Here is a 7,522-nt window from a genome sequence, read left to right as displayed (position 1 = left end):
GTTTCCACCCTTAGTTTATGTAACTTGTGTTGGATTTATGAGATCCACCCTTGGTCCGCGAACCATGGGATTGTATTAAAAGGGAAGTCTTAGAAGAGTCTATGGAAGTTTTAGCTCAATTCAGATATGTTTTGAGGAGTCGTTAATGTAATGGGTTTCTGAGAGCTAAGGGCAAAGAGTCTTAGCATAGGAAAGAAGCTCTGCAGTTGTGTGCGCGGAGGCCTAGCGTAGAAATATGCACCTAATTGCATGGACCCCTGTAGCTATGTGCGTAGGGTAGTTAGAGTCTATAAGGGAGATCTGAACATCAATAAAGAGAATTATTCTGGAATTACCTGTGTATGAGCTATTTTACTTATGTTATGAATGCATGCAATTATGTTATGTTGAATACTGGGTTTATGATTTAATGTTGTATTGATGCACGAATCTATGTGTTTTACTTTGTTATATGAACGCAAGTAGGAATATCTATTTACGTGAAGATAATCATAATGCATGTTGAAGTTATCCACTACTTAAGCTAATCTGGGTAAATACAACAGTAAGAGTAATTACAGAGGTGCGTAAGTGTTTGAATCACCTATTTAGGGTACGCGAAAGACAGTCATAGACCTTCACGGAGGTCTAGAGGACGACTAAGGGAAGTATATCGATAAGCCCTAAAAGGCTTATCGATCTGCACGAAGGAAGGGTTAGGGTATAAAGTGACATCACTGCCATCTCAGGGTGTAGAAACTTGGTTCGTGCATCCCCCCATACTGCTTCAAGTGAGACTGCAGTCCACACTCCATGGATTTTTGTCGAAAGGGCTAGTAGGTAGGGATTTTCTTGGCTAATTAACGTTGAACTTGGGTCAAGGCCTGTCAAGCCAACAACTCCCATTTTGAGAGCTTGGGATTGGTCATAAAGTAACATTGAGTCAATGTCATGTATGAAGAACCCTCCTTGGGCATGTTACAGTTTTGTGTGAGTCATTAAAATAATGAAAAGGACCTTCAAGACCAAGCAAAGGCATCTCCTTCAAGTCCAATAAAAGATAAAAATGAATGATCTTCACCAAGGACATGTCATCTCACCCTCTAGTAATTCAACTTATAAGCATTGGAAAATAACTATATATAGGCAACTTATATCTCATTTGAAGTAAGGGAATTCAGTGAGGGATAAGTCTGCAATAAAGAAGTGTGAAGATCGTAGAAGAAAGCCTATATCCATTTTAAGGAAGGAATAACACAATTAAGATAATTTATGATCTATTTTTGGGATAATCTACTCCACACATGTGAGAAACGAGTGTTATACACTACAGAAGAAGTCAGGCTCTTGTTGTGATAATCATAGGTCAAACAAGGTGAAGATCAAGGTGCATTACAAGTTGAGTTACCAAGAAAGATACCTTCAACTAAAGAGAAGAAATCAAGGAATAAGAGAAAATCATTTTCATGAGCTATGGTTTCCAAATTAGGGATGAAAATTGTTACAATTATGAAGCAGTGTTAAGGAAGCCGAAATTCTGAAGAGTAGTCGAGAAGAAGGGAGGAGTAGAGGTTTGACTACTATTCAATAAAGAAATAAGGATATCATAAAGGAAGCTTTGTGTCTTGGAGTTGGAGTGGAAAATACGTTAAGGGTCTTAGTCTTGTTATTTGTTAATTGAAGTCACTATAAGAAGAATAATTTTTTCAAGATTTCCTCTCAAGTGGGAGAGGTTTTAGCCCTGGATGATAGCCTATATTCCATGTCTCTTGTCTCTTTATGGTTTATACATTGGTAGTTTCTTGATGAATAACAACATCATAATAACATAAGTAAAAGAATATCCCAATCTAAGAAGTAAAATGCATTCATAAACAGTTATTAATAGAAGAGAAATAACTTAATTGTGATGCCCTAGATTTCTCGACAAATACAACAACTTGTGTAGGAGATGTGGTTTCTTCAACTACAGTTTCCATGGATGACATTGGTGATTCCCAAGGTTGAATTTCATATACATTTACCTCGGGAAGTCTATGTCTACTTTCTATGGATGGAATGCAAGTGTTAGTGGATGGTGTAACACTACGTGGTCTGGCGAGGGTGGTTGGTGACGTTGGTGCTAAACTATGTCCTCTAGCTCTACTTATAAATCTATCCCTAGAATCATGTTTTCTATACATGCATCCAAAATGATTTTGATATGATTTTAACTATGCATATAAAGAATGAATGCATCTAATATGATATGCAAACCTAAGATAAAGTCATATATGCACTTCCCTGACAATGACACCAAACTGTTTTGTAATTTAATTGCTCGTTAAATTACTTCATTAATTGTCAAATCAAAGTTTGAGTACTTGTGAAGTGTATGTGCATTATATTTTCTAAGAATTCTATATTTGATTTTGAAAGAAGATCAATTACTGTTAAAGAGACACACATGTTCTTTCCATAAGTTTTGTGAAATTAAAAATGATTTTAAACACAAACTAAAGTGCAATAACTAGAAATGAAGATATTCTATTTACTTGGAATAAAATCTATTCTATTGACATAATTGAAATCTAATATATGGATTTGAAAATGAAATCTAGTTTATGAGTAGAATTGAAATTTAATTTATTACATTGAAATTAAAACTAATCTATGAATGAAATTAAAATCTTCTTCTGAAAACTTGTTCAATCCTATTGAATTGAATAAAAAACGACTTCAAACCAAAAGATGGTGAATTCAACTGTAATCCTTGATAGATTACTATTGTGAGTGTGACTAATTGTGGTCATTAAACTTATGTGAATATGAGACTAAGCACATCAACTAGAATGAATGAACTAAAGACAATTTGTTTTTTTTTTTTTTAATTATGACTAAGTGCTCAACCTGTGTAATGAATTAAATGTCAAAACAATATGTCATGAAATAATGCATTAACAGAGAACATTTAATGATCTACAGATCAGATAAACTATTGATAAAACAAAATCGAATCAATAGTTAAATTAACATACAACTCTTCATCAGGCCCTTTTGTTTAGTGCAAGGATTGAATAACATGAGTCACAAACTATTTACCCACACATTTAATTGTAGAAAAGGGGAGAAAATAATTTGTATTAAAAACATAAGTCTTTCAAAGGTGAATGATTAGAATTCTTAAAAGTGTCATTTCCCCACTCCAAGGTTATTTATAATCCTTTTGAACAACAATTTGGAGAGATATAAGCCAAGAAGCTAGTTTATATTTGAAAACAAAGTACTTAAATTGAAATAGGAATTTTGCTTCTCATTATTTTCGACAAGAGGAGAAAATCATCAGAAAAGTTCACTTTTCCATATCATAATGGTTCCCAACGTTTCTAGTTCAATCCAATGCTCGCTTGGTGATGCCATGATCTGTCTTCACATTCTTAGCAAAGATGGATTATTATAACAAGAGTTGTCTTTTGGTTGACCATCATATTTCCGTATGTTCTCCATTTGTCATCTACCTATATGTCATGTACTCCTTCAAACGCGTTGGAACCTATGTAACCATGGGTGTAGTTGCAAAATTTGTGGTTAGCTATAGAATTAGTGCAATTCAGTAGCTATAGAAATGTTTTGGATTATAATGCATAAACAAATGAAAGATTATAAACTTAAAATGATTCATACCTTTGTATTGTATCCGAGCACATCTGGAGTGACCTTGTAACAAAATTATGGTAGAAAATATGTAAAAGAAGGAAAGGTAGTGTCAAAAAGAGGACAATTAAGGACCTCAACAATTTTCCTTTATTTTGATGATCTACCTGTTATGTTCCTATACCAATAGGAGTCATAATTTTTGAATAGCTGAGGTCAAATCTGTAATATGTACATACCTTTGATTTCTGCAAATGTTTTCCATATTCAAAAAATAAAAAAAAAAATTAAAAAATGTAAAGAGGGTATGTCCTAAAAGAAAAATCAAAGGACAAAAAGAATAGAAAAGGTCAAAAAAGATGAAAAAATGAACCCCAAGAAAGAAAAAGACCATGAAAGTGTGTAAGAAAAAATGCCACTACTATTTAATTTTGATGCAGAATAAATGATTGTGTGCAGTTTGTTACCTTTGCTACAATCCATGGATGCTCAAATTGTTTAAACTTGGCTATTACATGTTTTTAATTTTATGCTTAGATATAGAGAATAAAATCTAACCAAACTGTTTAATCTTGGCAGATAATTAGATAGGTAGAGTAAATAAAAAGGAGCTCAACAATTTAATTTGAGCCCTTGGATGTAATAATGTTAGACTTAGATCGATTACTCTTGTAAAACAAATTAAAAGTTGTGATAAAGGGTTTGCCAGCTTAAGTGCACCCTAATAAAGAAAAGTAAAAATGGTAGGATGAGTAGGTGGGTAAGTAGTTGAATGGTTGCGGAATTGTGATGATTGATTAGATAAAATCATATGAGTTACCTTCATCATCAAATTTCTAAGTATAGATGAAAATTAAGCATTTACCAAAGTACACAAAGTCAATTGATTAACCTCCCTCATTCATTACATTTTTCACTTAACTAATTTCCAAGGAAAGTCTTAAAGTACCTAAAATCTTAAGTTAAAGGGGCTCAGAGCATTTCTCTGACTTCTGGAGGGACGGACCCTCGGCTCAATAACTTATAGGTCCTAAGTACTAGAAGTCCCCTCATAAGCATTCACCCCCTCCATAATTCACTCATATTCACAAATAAACTCATTTTCCCTAATAAACCCCTTTCCCTAAGGATAAAACCTTAGAAAAGTGATCACCTCCCATGTAAAAACCCCTTTTTACAAAAACCTACAAATATACACTTAGCCTAAGTTTTTATGTTTTCTATGTGAAAAGCAAAAACGCATTGCAAAGAACTCATTTTATACCTAGTACTAAAGCATTTCTACCTTCATTCATATTAACTTTTAACTTTATTTATATTCAACTCCCAAGAAAATAACCCTTTTCCCTATATATTTATTAAAAACACCTTAATAATTATATATTGTCCTGAAGTTTGAAACATAAACTTTATTAAAGATCGTGAATGATTAATGGATTAATTAGTCCATCAATGGCTAATTAACAACCAAAACCCTTCGCCGAATAAAAGAGATTAATTAACTTATCTGTGGTTAGGTAATAATCGACCCCTGCCAATGAAATCATCCACGACACCCTTAATCCGTCATAATCTATGATGAATTAATCTCGCCACGTTTAAACCTCCACCGGGCCCCTCCATTAAACCTCATGTCAAATCCCCGCCCCAATCACCATACGATCAGGCCCCATTTGATCTGACGGTTGACAATCATATCGGGTGGCCTCTGAAGGCCAATCTTTACCTGCCTGATATGGGTGGTTTCACTGTTCACCCCACTGCTACGTGGCGCAGGATGAGTGGCATCGGGCGCCCTCCCTCCGAAACCACTCCAGCCCAAAAGCGATGCGATCTAAACATGCTTACCACCTCCCGCTAGACAGCAAAAGGTCATGTCCCCCACTTAACTCCAAACGTACCTTTCCTATGTACCCACCAAAATAGTTGACTTTGCAAATAAAACTAAAAAAACTCATTGTTTTTACTTTTATCATGAAAAAGACCACTTCAACCTCCATGCAAGCACCAGAGTATGTGCAACTGTCAACCCACGTCCAACTGCCAACCTGCTGAAGTTGCTGAACTTCCAAACTACCCTTCAGTCGCGTACGCTTCCTGCAAACCATGCTCAGTCGCCCATCAAACCGTTAAGAGCCGAAACTAGGTATTTACCCAAAATCACTGAGAAACCCGTTTAATCCCAAACCTTTACTCAATTGCTTTAATCTATTAAGTAATTAAGTAAAACAATTGCCCAGTAACTCCAAACCATTCTGAATTAAACCAATTTTCCCCCAATTTGACTAAAAACCCGTTGCCCCCATCCTTGAATCCACACGAACCATGGATGGCTGCTCCAGTTGCATTGAATGTCCTACCAATTTCTACTCCCCACAGGGACTTAGACCATCTCCCTTTAGCAGATAAAGAATTTCAAATCAAATATACCTCTGTCCAAGAATCCCCACCGAAATTATACTGCATGCATAGAGACTAGTACCTAAACCACACAGACAAAATATGTCCTTGGGAATCAGGTTTTCCCAAGTACCAATTCCCTAGAGTTCATATCTTCCCTGAGATTGTCCACAATTCCCATATGAACTACAACCCAATTCAAAGAGTAGTGATGACTCCTAACTAGACTGTATTATTTACCATCATTGATGGATCCATCAATGAAATGTTGCAGTTGCAACCATGCCAAAACCTAAACCCCCTTTCTGTTGGAGACCTACTTAACAGATTCCCTACACTCACCTCCATCAAATTTGCTTAGTTGTTCTAGAACTTCAATAGGGAATAGAAATACATTCCAAAGGACCCTCCCCCATAGATGTGGACCGTATTCTCTCAACTTGGCCGAGACATCATAACAATGATATCTAGTGTGTTAGGCCAGACTATAAGTGAATTTGTTGATGAGATTATCATAGCTTTCATGTCCATTTACACTCCTGGACAGCCCCTTGCCATCATGTTTGATTATGCTAAGTTCATTGTAGATAAGATGCATGATCAATTCATGAGAATGGAAAATGAAAGAGTATTCAAATATTCATCAGTTTTATATCATCTTTTCCTGTATTATCAAGCTGATAAATTCCCATTCGTACTCCAAAAGCTCGATACCAAAGGCAACCCTAGATCAGTAGTCTTCTAGACTTCATTAATCCACCAATATGACTCTCCATATGCCTATACAGATTTCATAGACCTCTTTATGCACCCAGTGGCAACTATGTTGTTAGGAAGCCCTCCCCCCAAAATCAGTCTAGATATCAGGAGGGTCTTATAGTTTTCCAAAAAATATAGAGTGGGAGATTGGTACTTATACCAAAATCACAATGAAATCAGAATATATGGTTGTGAGTTAGCACCCTATAAACTACCAAGATACCTCCCCATGAGACTGTTTACTGTGGAGTACTACAGGAAAATGATTAATTCAAATGAGGTACATTTTGTGAAGGCCAAGAAGAAATATCAACTCAGAATAAAAGACCAGCTTGGCCCCTTTATATGCAAGAGTAGGGAAGTTGGAAAGGAAGCAGAAGAAATCCTTCAAAGGTTGACACTGAAACAAAGTTTCATATGGAGATATGACCCTTTAGATTTCATCTCCCTATATCCACCACAGAATTCCTGAAATAGAACAGTATGCAAATCAACTAGAATGGGTGGAGAACACTTTAGTAGATTGAGATAGCATAGAAGTTGCTATCAATAATGTGTTGATTGATATAGAAAGAAGACTTGATGAAGATTCCTTTGTACAGGTGCTAGGAGAATCCCAATCCCAAAGGGAAACACAGGAACATAGTGAGCAACTAGGAGAATAAGGACCTCAAGAGCAAGAAGAATCAGAGCAATCAGACATACCAGAAGAGCTGGCTCAGCCAGAACACATCATGAGTAATCCTCCTGT

This window comes from Pinus tabuliformis, chromosome Q (genome assembly GCF_031772625.1).
Source record: "Pinus tabuliformis cultivar Carrire ecotype Pingquan chromosome Q, CPIR1, whole genome shotgun sequence".
Classification (NCBI taxonomy): domain Eukaryota; kingdom Viridiplantae; phylum Streptophyta; class Pinopsida; order Pinales; family Pinaceae; genus Pinus; species Pinus tabuliformis.
This window is presented reverse-complemented; position numbering follows the sequence as displayed.